Source organism: Chiloscyllium punctatum, chromosome 32 (assembly GCF_047496795.1).
Source record: "Chiloscyllium punctatum isolate Juve2018m chromosome 32, sChiPun1.3, whole genome shotgun sequence".
In the NCBI taxonomy this organism is placed as follows: Eukaryota; Metazoa; Chordata; class Chondrichthyes; order Orectolobiformes; family Hemiscylliidae; genus Chiloscyllium; species Chiloscyllium punctatum.
Window position 1 is genome coordinate 309,674 of NC_092770.1, and position 16,980 is coordinate 326,653.

Consider the following 16,980-nt stretch of genomic DNA (forward strand, 5'->3'; position numbering starts at 1 on the left):
GACAGAACATTAGCCAAACTAAATTAAATGGCAGCCAGCAACTATCAACTACAGAGGACAGTGGAAACCAAGGCCAGAGAGCTCACAGTTGTTCCGAGGGAATCTGTTTCAATCAGCTTTGAGTTTGCGTATTGGAAGAATATCAATCAGACCTTCTAGCACCTTGACATCCAGCCAGTACCTGAGGACATAGATTAGATTAGATTAGATACAGTGTGGAAACAGGCCCTTCGGCCCAACAAGTCCACACCTACCCACTGAAGCACAACCCACCCACACCTAACCTGCACATTTTTGGACTGGGGGAGGAAACCGGAGCACCCAGAGGAAACCCACGCAGACACAGGGCGAATGTGCAAACTCCACACAGTCAGTCGCCTGAGACGGGAATTACTTTATACCATCCTGAAATCGCAACAGGGAAGGGTGTTGGTGCGATGCCATTGGATGTTTTGAACCCCATTAATGCCCTTTTGGCCAAAGGCCACAAAACATTTGGGAAGGTCCAGGCTGAGGGGGTTGAAAACACACACCTTGAAGCCACCTGGATAGCAAAGACTCACAGTGAGACTTGTGGCAAAAGACCCCGCAGCAACCCAAGAAGACCGAGGAGGGGATCTGCTGTGATCTGCGAGACCCACCGTCATGGAATAGAGTGAACCCTATATCAGTGAGGAAGGACATTCCAAAGGCCCAGCTCAAACATGTAGATCGTTGCAGGTAATATTCTTTCTCAGATGGATAGAGCTAGATAGAGAGTGAACATTGTGAGAGTTTGGGAAATTCTCACATGGTGTTTTTAATAAGGAATATTCTATTAATAAAATCAAGTTAAACTATAAACTGAATTCAGTGGCCCTTTGTCCACCTCACTGAGAAGAGCGTTTGGGAAGAGTGTTTTGAATATATAAACTGGTCAAAGTGTCCAAAGCATGGACAACAACTTAGGGCGGAAGACATTAGTCTCTGCTGCAAAGACTTTGGAACCTTTCACTTTAAATACTCCAGGTAGTACAATGAATTGTCAGAACAGAAGCATAGTAATTGGTTGCTGTAATCCAGAGTCTTGGTCCATGCTAGAGAGGCACATGTTCAAACCTAGTCCTGATAGATCAGGAACTGAATTTTGATAAAAGGAACAAATCTATAATTGAAGATTAGTACAGGCAGTCAATGGGCTGCGAATGGGTTCAGTTCTTGAATCTGTTTGCAAGTCGATTCTTACGCAAGTCGGAACAATGCAGGAAAATACAAATAGCCATTCATATGTATAGGAAATATTCACATGTCAGATCCTTAAAATAATACGCCTCTATGGGATCGAATTTCTCAGTACAAGGAGTCCTCAGTCGGATGTTTCTAAATCAAGGACCCCCTGTACGAGGTATTCTGCTTAACTATTTCTAAATCCTCTGGATTCTTTTCTTTCTCCACATGTCAAGGGACAGCTCTTGTGGTGCAATGGTAGTGTCCCTACCTCTGAGAAAGAAGGCTTGGTTTCAAGTGCCACCAACTCCAGAGGTGCATAATGCATCTCTAAACAGGTTGATTAGAACATACCTGTCAAAGCACCATCTCCGTTTGCCTTGCATTATCATGCTTTTGTCATCTGCACTGTTGTTAAAAACTTATCTGGATCACAGGAAGGAACTGTGCCTTCTTTTCTCAGTTTTTCGTATATTCAATTGCCAACCTGCATAAATGGTATGGCAAGTCATTCATGTGTGGAGATTTACTACGACAAAATATAACAAGAGTAAAATTGGACAAGGAATCCAATATTGATCCAAGCATTAGATCTGGACATTGAAAAGGCACACTCAGCCCAGTCAATGCCACAACTAACTAAATTCTAAAGCCTTTGGAAATGTTTGCCCATACTGGATTAGTGGTGCTGGAAGAGCACAGCAGTTCAGGCAGCATCCAACAAGCAGCCTGAACTGCTGTGCTCTTCCAGCACCACTAATCCAGTATTTGGTTTTCAGCATCTGCAGTCATTGTTTTTACAATGTTTGCCCATAGTCAAGCAGCACTCTGATATAATAAAACTTACAGAATCATACCTTTCAGACAACATTTCCAATTCTTTCATAACTAACCTATTTAAGAGAACAAAATAAAGGTATTGGCACAATGATTATCTGTGAGGGTGTGACCAAGGGAATGCTCAACATTGACTCTGAAGCCCATAAAGTCTTAATGCATCAAGTAATGTAAAAGACAAGGTAACCTCCAATACCAAGCTCCATCTACTCATTCCCACTGCTCCACTCAGCTGATGAATTCCTCTCCTTAACAACTATGGAGTTCCAAGAAAGGACAACAGCAGACCCCTTGTCAAAGAAACAAATGCATATACCTGGGCGATCAAATCACCACTTGTTCTGAACCATCTCTACATCCTCTGTGACCAAACTACAGCTCAAATCAAGATATACAGGCTCACGAGCTGAACTCACTCCTCTGCATGAACATTGGTAATAACAACTGATAACTCATTCTGGCATGCCTCCTATCTACTAGTAATGCGATCTGGAAGCATACACTTTCTTTGCAGGGTGTTCGAGCAACTTGCCTTGTAAGGCTGCAGCAGGGACACTTTGTGCACAGGCAAAGCCTGGACTAATCTGCAATGCATGATGGTCACTTGCTCTATGAGTTCCCAATCACATTGTGCCTTCCTGCTTACTCCTTGTATCCCTATTTTGGCTTGAATTACCATGTGATGCCAATTAGCACACTCAAGCAACCAGGCAGCCTTTCTTGCTGCTAAGCAGTCCTCAGTCTAGGGACCAGACATCTTACTGTAGGACAATGCACTATGTCAGTCTGATACCTGCTCCATGTACCAACAGCTTAAACAACAAATCTGTGCCATGTACAACAAGCAAGCAACCATATCTCCAACTCTAAGTTGAAAAGTCCTTCATGAAGTCCATGGAGGGGTTTCTGGCACAGTAAGTCATAGAACATAGAAAGGTACAGCACAGAACAGGCCCTTTGGCCCACGATGTTGTGCCAAGGATTAATCCTAATGTAAAATAAAATAACTTAACCTACACACCCCTTAATTCACTGCAAACCATGGGCATATCCAGCAGTTGCTCAAATGTCCCGAATGACTCTGCTTCCACAGCTACCACTGGCAACGCATTCCATGTGTTCACAACTCTCTGCGTAAAGAACCTTCCTCTGACATCCCCTCTATACCTTTCTCCTAAAATCTTAAAACTATGACCCCACGTGCTAGTCAATCCTGCCCTGGGTAAAAAATCTCTGGCTAATGACTCTATCCATGCCTCTCATTATCTTGTTTACCTCTTGTATAAGTCAAGGGCAACTTTCCATTAAAATCCAGAGGAATTCAACCACATATCCACTTTGTGGGGTCTTAGTCATGATATTTATGCCTCTGTAATTCAGGGAATGTGTCACATTAAGTTCATCGGCATTGTAGTGGCCAGTCCAGGGAGTAAGGCTGATGCAGTCAGGGAATATTTCTGCAGCAGTCAGAGGTCTGGGCATATCAGTCCCGAGGCTGGGCAAGTAGGTCTATCCTCAGAAAGTGAAGCAGAAGAGGAACGTGGGTTGCAGTTGGGGGCGAAATTGTAGCTGCAGCCTTCGCATTATAGGCTTTGGGATTTGAGGCTGCGGCTCAGGGTAAGAGTGCAGTGCAATTCTGAAGGGGAGAGGCAGGATTTCAAAGTGGCCCATTCTGTAAAGTGTGGTAGGGGAAGGTGTGATGAAAGAAAAGGTTCTTGCTCACGATCAGAAGTATCTTGGCTTCAATGGTGGGATGTGAATGACAACAGGTATCGTCATCCTCGTATGCCTGGGTCTGAGTGGAAAGGGTAGATCAGAAGATAGACAGGTCTGATAGGGAAGTGTGAATCCTATGGGTTAGTTGGGATAGGCTGCCGGCAAGGGATTGTGAATATTTGGGGCCTCACCAACACGAGGTTGAGAGTGGTCGGAGGATGCCCATTCACTGTCACCTTTCATCATGCTGGAATTTGGAAGTACACATTGGGAAAAAGCTTGATGTGATGACATTCAGAGTGGGCAGGTAAATGACTCAACCTGTAAAGGAGAAGCCTGCAACATACACTGTTCAAAGGGCTTTTAAAAAGCAATAACACAGGTTATGTGTTTGAAAAATCTTGTAGAAAAGCCTGCAAGTTTCATAACCCCTGGTCACACTGCATGATTGACCCACTCTGAAGATGTACCTCCCTGGTACAGCCCTGCTGGATAACTCTTTAGCACCTACACCTTTGTGCACAGTGGAATCCAAAATATGGATTGTCACCTAGGAGACCCACAGTTACCAGCAGATCTGGGTGCACATTGTTCTTCCATTGTAACTGATGTCAACGGCTCTGCACAAAATTAAATCTGTGAAGCCTCTCGTATGGCCATGAGCTGTTGCTGGATGGTGTGACAATGCCATTGACGTAGAGAGTGCTGGCCAAGGACCTCTCGATAGGGCGACCCTAAGTGTGCTTGTACCCAGATAGGCCCAACATGTTAGCCTATGCCAGTTTTAATTGGAATATGTAAGTGTCCACATAAGCGTCGTTTATTGTCTAGTCTCAGTTTTCATGCCGATGGAAGGATCTCAGGTGTGAGGGGAACTAGAATGTGACTCAGGCAGAAAGGGAGGGATGCCTTTAGCAATGACCTCTTTTCAACCTCAGGCAGTGCTCTAAATGTCTTCCCCATAGAGGTGCCTCCATCCTCAAGAATTGTCACACATCACCACTTCACTTGTCACCATCCTGCTGGGGCCTCATATCCCCTCCCACCCTGAGACCCCAACACTTACCTAATTCTGGACTCCCAGTATTCAGTCCATGGGGACCCAGCTTTGCTTATCACAACAGCTGACATTTCTGCGACTAGAGAGTTGACAGTTACCTGCTGGCAGCCCTCTGAGGTGAGGGATGGAAGTCCATCTCCAGTCAATGATGCTCCTCGAAGTGTTAAGTGGCTTGGATGGTCAGTATTGGTGATGTTTTCCCTGTTGCTTCATCAGGAAGCAGCGTAGGAAACTGCCATTCTAAAAAAACCCAGGCTATTGTACCAAATGTTATGCTAGCTTCTCCACCAATCTTACTGATGGAGATTTACAGTGATTTATCTTTGACACTGGAATCCATTGTACCATAAGTTCTGCATTAAATGGAATGGAGAATATTTGGGGATCTGTGTCTGCGTGGGTTTCCTCTGGGTGCTCCAGTTTCCTCCCACAATCCAAAGATGTGCAGGTTAGGTGAATTGACCATGCCAAATTGCCCATTGTGCTCAGGGATGTGTAGATTAGGTACATTAATCAGGGGTAAATGTAGAATAATAGGTTTGGGGAATGTGTTTGGGTGGGTTACTGTTCAGAGGGTTAGTGTGACTTGTTGGGTTGAAGGGCCTGTTTCCACACTGTAGGGATTCTATGATTGCATTAATTTAAATTAATTGTTCAATGGTTTAATTAAGCTTCTGTTACAATCTTGTTTAAGGAGCCTTCATGCTGGATTTGTTTGGTGAAAATGCCCTCTGTCATCTGCCCTAAAATAATTTATTCAGCCTTTCACTGATGTCAGCATACTGGTCACCAGGGACAATGAAAAGCCTTAACATTGTCTGTTCACCTGACATCACGAAAGGACATGTGTAACAGAGAAAGTTCTGTACCAGCCTGCTGACAGGATTTTGACAGGAAATGTATTTTACATACTGTTTTCCAACTTCTCATTTGCATTATTCTTCTATTCAACTCTGCAATGCGCACACCATAAATTGCAGTGCATAGGCCAGCCTAGTGTATAAGATTACTCCAATTTTTCACCCTCAGAAATCATGCTTTTGCATATACTCAGCAGATAAGTTGATCCTACTTTTCAGTTACAAAACTGTGCTATACTTAAATTGGTAGTCAGCCTCAATTTATTGCCGAGCAAACACATTCTGTATCCTAGTAACTTGTAACCAGGCATAAAGGATCAAGCAGGTAATGTGGGCTATGTGCAAAAATGCCTGGGGGTTTAAGCCAAGGCCCCTCCTTGGATTGGATACCTTGGATTGGATAACAGTGGTGTTCACAGACACCAGTGCTGGCGGCTGACTTCTATACTCCGCACATAAGTTGACTTCTATTTTTGGATGGACTTATTCAAGGCTTCAACGGTTGACTTATATGCTGATATCTGTAAGAATCACAGCAGAATTGTGGTGTGACATTTATGTATCTTTTTAAAAGATTGGCTATGATTGAATTGTTTAAAACCATCAATTTATGTCCAAATCTGAAAATAATCCCAGAAAATAGCTTCTTTTAAAATGAAACAAAATGAAATAATTTTCATTTGCATCAGAATTTGTCTAAGCAAGTTTACTGCTTTCTTTAAAAACTCATGAATTCTTTAAGTTGGTTGTATTTGAATGACTTTGATAATTACAGCATTTCAAGTCTCTACAGATGAAAATAAATCAGAATGGCATGATTAATGGAAAAAGCTTCAAGAGGCATCTGCTCAAAATTTGCTATTCTTTTCCAAGCCTATTGTTGGTGTAACGTGATGTTTAAATTAAATACTAACTTGAACTGACTCCAAACTTAAAGTGTGAAAATGATTTACAGGATTTCAGAAGTCCTTTAATTTGAATGCAAGAATAAAATGCTCATAGGGTGCCTACTAAAAGAGGATTTAATTTGCAAAGGGATCCATCTGGGAATTCTTTGACACACATGCAAATAATGTCATTTGTTCTGAGCAAAAGGTTTTGCAAATATGATCACATCTGAAAATTGATATGTAAAAACAGCATTTAGAGTGTCATCCAGAGCACAGTCATTGCTTGGATTTCAGGTGAGGGTCCATTTTCATCGATTGGTGGCTTGCAATATCCAAGAATGTATAAAATCAATGACCAGGATTTTCCATTTTGAAGATTAAAGTACAATGCCAGGCATCAGGTTTTCCGATCCACAAGGTGAGTTAACTCACACAATTGATTGCATGCTTCTCTACTCACTTTGTTTGCAAGTGAGATGTTGCATAAGTTAGATCATGAATCACACATATGGTGAGTGAGCTGAACATTCTCACCACTGGCAGGACCTTCTGGGGTTGAACATTTTTGTGCCATATTTAAGGGCCAGCAGGACTTCCTTTCACTCTTTATAAGCCAGGAAATGTGATGGTTTCTCCAGAAACCCATAAGTGTTTGCCAAGAAGTCAAAGTTGTTTCCGAGGTTTACTGATGCTGTCTTGCAGACACTTCTGCACAGCATCACTGAGAAATGGTCCATACTGTTTCTAGGGGAGGACACCAAGAAGACATTTTATTTGTGCCTCCTAACCTTGGAGGAAATAGCAGCATGTATCAGTCTCATTCTCACATACAATGCTACAAGAAAATAAAGTATCTTCTGTGGTCTTTGAGGGTATGTGACACCATCTCTCTGCCACTTCACACTGTCAGGGCTATCACACAGTCTACCTCTGCCACTGCATAACCATGAGACAAATACAAAGTTGTAGGTAGACCGGGGATGGAAGAAAGCATTTGTTACACTTACCTTTTATTGGTCAGTGCACTGAGTTTGGAATTGTGAGGTCATATTGTGGCTGTACAGGACATTGGTTAGCCACTTTTGGAATATTGCATGTCATTCTGAACTCCTTGCAAGGGGAAACATGTTGTGAAACTTGAAAGGGTTCAGAAACAATTTATGAGCATGTTGCCAGGGTTGGAAGTTTGAGCTATGGAGAGAGGCTGAATAGGCGGGGGCAGTTTTCCCAGGAGCTTTGAAGGCTGAGGGATGATCTTATAGAGGTTTATAAAATCATGAGGGGCATGGATAGGCTGGACAAACAAAGTCTTTTCCCTGGGATCAGGGAGTCCCAAACTAGAGGGCATAGATTTAAGGTTAGATGGGAAAGATTTAAAAGGGACGTAAGGGATGACTTTTTTCAAGCAGAGGGTAGTGCATGTATGGAATGAGCTGCCAGAGGAGGTGGTGGAGGCTGGTACAATTACAGCATTTAAAAGGCATTTAGATGGGTAAATTAACAGGAAGGGTTTAGAGGGATACGAGCCAAGTGCTGGCAAATAGGACCATGTCCTGCTCTTCTCAGATGAAGGCAGTTGCTTTGGCATCTTCTCTTCTACAGCTTCTGGAGACCTTGTCTACATTAGCACAACCTCTGAGGATGTGCCTGTGCACCATCAGCGGATACACTGGAAAGACTTTCACCTGCAAACTACCAGTAGCTCACTCAGTGAATACTTTAGCTGGATTAAACTTGAGTGCACAGTTTGGTAAAAATACTCGACACCTGGTCATTACTAAAGTGGGGAGAAACGCCCCAAAGGACTGCCAGATACCAGGTACCTGCTGAGTCTCATGCAGCAGACTTCCCTCTTTACTCAGCTCTAAGTCACATGGTAAACTTCTGAGAGAGCAGAGGAACATTATGCATTTGTGCCAGAGGTACTTGGTCGGCTGAAATGACGTATGGAAGACCTCAGAGGGGGAGACTTTTGGTTTTAGTTTTACTTTGCATTTTGAGCTGTTCAATGAAGTCCTTGGAATAGGATGGCTGTGTAGACTAGGAGAAAGTGAGGACTGCAGATGCTGGAGATCAGAGCTGAAAAATGTGTTGCTGGAAAAGTACAGCACGTCAGGCAGCATCTAAGGAGCAGGATAATCGACGTTTCGGGCATAAGCCCTACTTCAGGAATGAGACTTCTGACTGTGTAGACCAATACTTCTGAAAAGGGAAGGATATGTAATGAACTAAGTTACCTCAGAATGAAGAGTTAGTATTAATAACCAGACTAGAAGTATTGGGATAAATCCTGAAGAGGTTGGGATGAATATATTTACACTCAGATGTATTAAAGCTCCAGGAAAAAAATGATCTGTAGTTCCAGTCTAAAAGTTGAAGTTACAAATAACATAAACCTACAAAGATGTTACATTCATGGAATCTGATATGAGTATTCTATGAGTATATGTTTGAGTACTGTACCAGGGGTACATTTTAAGCACTCTGTCTTTTGTTATGAAGTACTGTTTTAGGATTAACGACATTGCACTTTTACTGTGCACCTAAATATGAGTATATGGGTTCATTCTTTTCTATTTTATCATCATTTCCTTTTTAATAAACTTTTGTTTCATTGTTTAAGTGACATTTTCAGCATAGTGTGCTTATGTTTTAGTGAGACTCCATTTTGTTAAAGCCAAAACAAATCAAAATCTAATCCACTAAGCCCGGTTTCTGCCTTCTGACTTGATGGTAATAACATCAGCTAGGATCATAACATATTCTGCAACCATTCTTGTTGCTGGTAGCCATGAGTAGTCCAGAATGCATGTGGATGTGGAAAGGATGTTTTGTCTTGTGGACAGTCCAACACCAGGGGACACTGTTTTAAAATTAAGGATGGACCTTTTAGAACAGAAAGGAGAAGAAATTATTTTCTCTCAGTGGGTTATGTGACTTTGGAACTCTCTCTCTTTGAAAGTAGTGGAAGCGGGATCATGAAACATTTTAAAGCAGAAGTAGATTTTTGTTAGGCAAAGAAATTAAAGGTTATTGGAAGTAAATGGAAATGTGAATTAAAGTACAAACTGATTCAATGACATTATTGAATAGTGGAGCAGGATCGAGGGGCCTCATAATCTACTCTGCTCCTAATTCATATGTTTGTATGTCGCTTTGACAATATCATGGCCTGACCCTAAAACCCATGCATCTTGTATGATGCACACCCCATAACTGACCACAGCCATTCCCTAGATTGAAAGCGCACAAAAACCCCAAATATCTGACAAGCTAAGCCCTGTTTGGTCTTGCTTGTCTCGATTAGCTCACTGAAAGGGTGCTAAACACTAAAATTTGCACTGGACAACCTGGTGGACGAGAAATGCCATAGTTCCTGGAGTGACTGTGGCAGTAACCTCTGTTTGGAGTCCACCCTCAACCCATTGAGCATGCCTCTCATTTGCCTTTCACACATCATCATATTCTTCATGCGCATGTAATGTGTTTGCTGCAAAAGCTGCTGGCACATACACCATCTCTGATGCTGATGTAGTACCACACTGTGCAGCAACATGTAAAGCCCCATCACCTTTAACACTGGTACTTCAGTGTTTCCTGCAGGCACATGCTCCTGCTTTGTCATCTGTACTAAAGTGTCCCTTTCAGTCATAAGCTGCCTGCTTGTCTTTTATCCTTCTGAGACAAGAGCTGCTGCCTGACCTTGTCTGCTAAAGTGCCAACTATGGCGCTAAAACTGGTGTGTTGCTGTTCCCTAGTTGGGTGGAGCAAGGGGCCATCATGCCTTAATGCTCATGGATATGCCTGCTGCAATTGCAGAGATTACAGTGAAAGTAAAGACAAGGATGATTGAGGACATTATGGTAGCGACAGCTAAAGCTGTTTACCAGGAACAGAGACTGAAAAATAAAATAGACAAGTACTCACTTGGTTTATGCAATTGAGTTTCTGAAGCATCGAGCACCTCGATCAGGCAGAACGTAATTGAGAAGGAGAAGTTATTTCGAGACAGTAAGATAATTAATTAAATGTAAATACATGTATTTAGGCTTCTCATCACCAGATGGTGAGAAAATCATCTTATTGTCGAAGAAGGGAGGACTTAAATGTGAACGTTTGTCTTGATGGTGATGACCAGATTTTGGACTCTTGCCCATTTAACTCATCATGCTTACCACTATGGTCACCACCTCTGGGAGAGGAAAATTGCACCCACTGTATCGTAAGCTATTTATTATAGTAGCCCTTGGGTGGACATACTTTTGTTCTGGACTAAGACAAATCACTCAAAACATTCTTAAGCAGGCAGCCCCAGACCATAACTTTGCAATTTGATTCGGTAAGTGTACAGCGAAAATTACCCGGATTAAGTTAGCTACGTTGACTACTAGATTTTAAAACAGACAAGAATTTATTCACAAAATTACACAATGAAACACAAAGAACAGAATAGAGAACCCCCTACTGAACTCAACCTATCCATCTTGACTTAATTATGCTGTTCCAAAATATACACAACTGTCCTAATAAGTAAACTCCGATTAAAAACCAGTATAAATGGAACACATGCTTCGAAGTTGAAGGGCAGAAAAGAGAGAGAGTTTTCACACACATCTCCCTGTTGAACTTCCCAGTTCAAGACTGAACTAAAATTGTTCAGCTCAGCTCAGCTAGAGAACTGACCACTCCCCTTTCATTATACAGGTCACTTCTAAACAAATGACCACTTTGGCCTGAAGTCTCACCTGTTTACATATAAACAAAAGGCGTCTCAAAATCCTTTTAATCTCTGTACTAAACCAAACTGATCGGACCCCTGCCCTGTTTATTGCCCCTCTGAAAAAAATCAAGGACAGAGCTCCTTGAGCCAAGGAACAGCTTTTAGGAAAGAAAGGGACGAGCTTTGTGACACTCTACCACTTACAATGGCCAGAGAACTGTTGATGCTATACTGAGACATTGTATCTTGGTCTGAAGCTAATTTTTGACCCTTCTGATGGTCTCTTTCAGAAGTTACAAAAGGGGTGTAAAGTTTTAATCATGAGATTTTTAGGTTTGCATGTATAAATTTTATAAAACAGTTATTTAGAAACAATGAGTTTAAATATGAAGTTAAATCAGAAGGATTTGGTGTTTAGCAGCAACATTTAAAAAGCTAGACACCAGCTTGCAGGCAAGGTACTTTTGACTAAGTTCTGTAAAAGCTATGAAAATATTGCGATTGATTTTTGTAAGTGCCTTGGATAGCTGATTCTTAAAGTCAGGGAGGGCACAAGATTTGATGACTGTAGAAAGGGAGTTATTATGGCAGTACCTCTTTGTCTGCAAGATAACTAGCAGATGGAGTAGTGGACACAGCAAAGAGAAATTGCAGAGAGAGCAAGATGAGAAGTGCTCCCAGAAGGCCCTCCCTACCTTAGGTGGCAATTTTTCTGTCTACACTTTACCAAACAAGTGCCTGAGGTGTCTCAGTTGCAACAAGGAAATGGTCACTGAATTCCAATACTTTCTATAATCCAACCTGAAGCTTCACACCAGTCAAGGACAAGGCAGGTAATAAATCTCAAGATCATTGTAGAATTGAGCATTTAAATCCAGGAGAGCAATGGCAGCATCTTCAACATATTTGAGAACATATCCATCAAAAGGCCATTGAGGTCATCCATTGTAGTACAGGGGAATCTGTCATCATTCCCCTCCACAAGAACAAGCAGATTGAGTGGGCAGGTTGGTTTGCTAGAATAAGAGGAACCCATGACTATGTCTTCTAGATGTTGAGACAATAAGCGGGCCTTGGATTCACATGACAGGATAATGGGATTGCAGTGGTAATCTTCCTGGAGATAGCTTCTTAACTGACCACCTCCAGGCCCGCCATCCAATTGAGAATGGGCACTCCATGTTATTTGGCTAGCACCTCAGAAGCCTCATTGAATAAGGTGGACACTGCTGAAGGAGCAAGGATAATGAAAATACACCACATGTGAGGCACGTTTGCAGGAAAAGAGGACAATTCATTTTTCTGCTGGTGCCAAGTCAGTAGAACCCAGGTTCAGATAGGGACCTCCTTTATTCATGGAGTCAGGAAAGGCAGGCCAACTATTACAGCTAGTGGGACCTCCCTTGAGCTTTACAGCCCCCTAGAGGCCACAAGGAAGCAATGCCCATTCAGCTTTGGTCTCTTCTGGCAGTACATACCCAGGCCCAAGACTGTGACATGTGACAAAGATGTTTTGATTGAATTGGCCACCTGCCAACTAACTGAGCTGCTGCCACTTACACCACTGTAAACCATGTCAATGGCAGGACTGATTTGGGGAGCTGTCCTACCAGAGCACTTAGCATTTACCAGCACACCACCCTCTTAATCTGAATCTAGAGACTCTTAAAATCATGCCCACCAGAGGTGTAAGGAAGCTCTGGCCATGTGGTCTCAATTTCCGATTACACTATTTTAAATAAACAACAGCTTACTGGGCTGAATAGATGAGAGGAAACAGCAACGGCTCTGGCAGAATGGCAGTGGTGAGACCACAAACACTGTCATCCCATAAGGAGGCAGCAGACATGTGCTCCATAGTGCTATTGCCACTCCCATGGGATGGCCACTCACCAATCCTAGTAATCTATTGGAATAGCAGACTGCTGAAATGCTGTGAGAACAGATACATGCCCCCTTTGAGATGCCCAGTCATAATGGCAGGAGCCTAAGCCTACCTGTGAGCAGCAGGAACCTCATGCATCAGAAACCTAGTAATATTCAGCTTGAAATGTTGACCATGATTCCCTTTCCAGGGAAGGTGCTCGAGCTGATGACGTTGTTCAGCACTTTGTTTTTATTTTGGAATTTATGATCTCAGTCTGAACTTCTCCTGCAGCATTCACACTTTGGGTCACGTCTGCAAGTGCTTCTACAATGGTTTGCTCATTGTCATGGAACTGACCATCACTTCTATGCTGTTGAGGATAGGCTCTAATCTTTGCTACATTAGAACCAGATACTTCTATGTTCCTGCCAGAGATAACAAACCATTGGGCAGGCCTGCCAATGCAACAAGCAGGTTTGTGTACATTCTCATCTGTGTCCTCCGATACACAATGTCTTCACCTGAGTCCCTGCAGGAGAACATATTTGTGTCCTCACTTCCAGGAACCTGGCACTTGTGTTACCCTCTCTGCAAGTCAGATTACAGTCCACTCATGTTTGGTGATGCAGATTTGCAGATCCCAACTTTGTACTACTGTTTAAGGTACAGGCAATGGCAATATCTGAGCTGTAGGTGGCTCCAGGTGTCAGGTCAAATGGGTGGGGGTGCTTCCTCAACATTGGTGTGGGGCTGCTGTATTTGCCTCTCTGTCTTCCATATGGGCAGTCTAAGATTGGGAAGATGGTATTTTTGCGTATCAAAATCATATAAACAATACAAGAGGATTGGAATGAGGCAGATGGGATGGTGAAGGGGAGGAAAATAAGATCCATGTTCACATCATCCACAGCTGTCACTTTGTGACAAATAGGAGGATGGTGGTAAGGTTGTAGTTGAGAAGGAGACAATGCAATAACCTATCTTCATTCTGAACTGTCTCTGTGACTCCTGATATACTGGGCTCTGCTGAAGTTGAAAAATGTGGTGCTGGAAAAGCTGGAAAAGCACAGCCGGTCAGACAGCATCCGAGGAGCAGGAGAGTCGACGTTTCAAGCATAAGCTCATCAGGAGTCCTCACGTTCTCCTGGGCTCTGTTGAAGTGCATTTCATGTGTGAAGTCTATGTCCTCCCTTCAGCTAAGTCAATGAAGTAATGTCTGTTCCCCTCATTGTTTACTCATTTTTTGATGGCCTTGCCCTGCAAGACAGAGGGAACAATACCAATGATCATGTTTTAATCCGTATTGGCTGATGTTCCTGCTATAGCTGACTAAGTGGAGGCACATGGAAGCAGAAGAGATGAGCTGATGTTGACATAATTGCAAGGTGTTTGTATGTGACTGCAAGGCATGAATTCTGACTGTTATGAATTCTTGCTCATTGAATGACGATGACATGGTGCATTGAGCTGAATATTGTGAGAGGCTATTGCTTGATACTATGAGATGTCACGAGAAAATGCAGTCAATGATCTTGACAACCCACATGAGGTAATTTAACTTCTTTTAGCACTGTTGTCAAGTCCTTGAGGCTAGACTCAGACTATTGACATCCTTTGCTACCTGTTTCTACCTCCACTGGAGGGATCTCTAGGAGGACTTCCTGCCTCCCCTCCCCTCCCCCCATCCCCACCCCAATGACATAACTGCCACTTTCCTTTCAACAATGCCCATTACTGTGACCTCCTGATGAACTTGGGAGCCCTCTGTCTGCCCTTATTATTAATTTCCCTTGTTTAAAATTGCAGTAACAGTAATAAGCTGCCTTGATTCAGTATAGCTTCCCTTTAAAAGAGGCAGACCTGTCTTCAAAAGTGGGAGAGCAGCTGGTAGCCTCATGTTATTAAACCCCTTTTTGAGTGTGCAGCGACTCAGTGAATCATGCTGAAATCATTCAAAAGTGGAGGCAGCATGAAATTTGCATGTTGCCCGCCTCTACGTTAACTAGTACAGCAAACTGAAAAATGCTAACACCTCTTCAAAAGCTAAGTGCAAACCAATTTCTAGCCTACGAATTTTGGAATTCAAAAGTTTGGCCAACAAAGTGTACTGACATCAGAACTGCGACATATTGAATTTCCCAACTAAAATGCTTATGATTTTGTCTTAATTATTGCTGTTACATGTATGATTAATTGTTCTCAATGAGAGTTATTATTGTATGAACAATCAACCTACAAATGTCTGATGTGAAATGGTATGAATCTCATTATTTTGAGAAATAACTCGTAAGTAAGAGACCCATCCTTAAACATTACCAATTTTAAAAAATGGTAATTTCTTCACTAGAACAAATTCCTGCAGCTATCTTTTCAAATGGCTTTCAAGGAGAAGTACAAGAAGTAAATCTCATTTATTGCAACACGACCCTGTTTGCTATACAAGTTCAGTGAGATTTATGTGCAATAAACAAACCTTGAAAATGTTTACTTCCAATTTTTAACTTCAATTTTTAAAAAATCACTGACCAGTGAGAATAGATATACATGTAATTTCTATGATGAGCTGTCCAGGTGTCAGTTTGCTTTGTTTGCTCATTTTCCATTTTTTTTTAAAGCTGATGGAACAATATATCACTCTAATGCTTGAATGCCGAGTTAGCCATATGAAGGGTACATGTGAGAAATATTTGCATAATTTTCCCATTTTACCATTACACCCCCATTGTGAACACCTGGTTTGAACCACAGCAATGAAAACGAAAGTATAATGAAAAGTAAAAATGATTGCTTTCAAAATGCTGCTGACCCACAAGGCATCATAAATACCTATTTCATATTTGATCTATTTAAAGGCTTGCTTCAGTTTGATTTCAGATGATGTAATCAAGATGGTGGTGAGGAAAGCTCTGTGGTGCATTAGCTTTTGCAAAATAGAGATAAATGTTACATCTCTCCAATTGGCTTGGTGAGAAGAAGCAAAGAGTAATGATTGATAGGACACTTTTTTGACTTGAAGGCTCTTTTCAGTGGGTTCTGGAGGGCTCAGTGCAAGCTCCTTTGCTGTTCTTGGTGTATGGAAATACTTCAGACTTAAATACGGGAAGCATGATTAGGTTTGCGGATGATGTGAAAATTAACCACTTGCTTGCTAGTGAGGAGGAACTTGTAGACTTCAAGAAAGTAACTTTGGACATAGAACATAGAACAGCACAGTACAGGGCCTTCAGCCCACGATGTTGCGGTGACCTGTGAAACCAATCTGAAGCCCATCTAACCTGCACTATTCCATTTTCGTCCATGTGTCTATCCACAATAGCTTACTGTGGGGACCTTATCAAACACCTTACTGGAATCCATATACATCACATCGACCGCTTTACCCTCATCCACCTCTTTGGTCACCTTCTCAAAGAACTCAATAAGGTTTGTGAAGCATGACTTACCCTTCACAAAACTGTGTTGACTATCCCTAATCAAACTATTCCTTTCTAGATGATTATAAATCCTGTTATAACATTTTCCAACACTTTACCCACAACTGACATAAGGCTGACTGATCTATGTTACCAGAGTTGTCTCTACTCCCCTTCTTGAACAAGTGAACAATATTTGCTATCCTCCAGTCTTCTGGTACTATTCCTGTAGACAATGACGCCATAAAGATAAAAGCCAAAGGCTCTGCAACCTCCTCCCTGGCTTCCCAGAGAATCCAAGGATAAATCCCATCTGGCCCAGGGGACTTATCTACTTTTACATTTTCCAAAATTGCTAACACCTCCTCCTTGTGAACCTCAATCCCATCTAGTTGAGTAGCCTGTATTTCA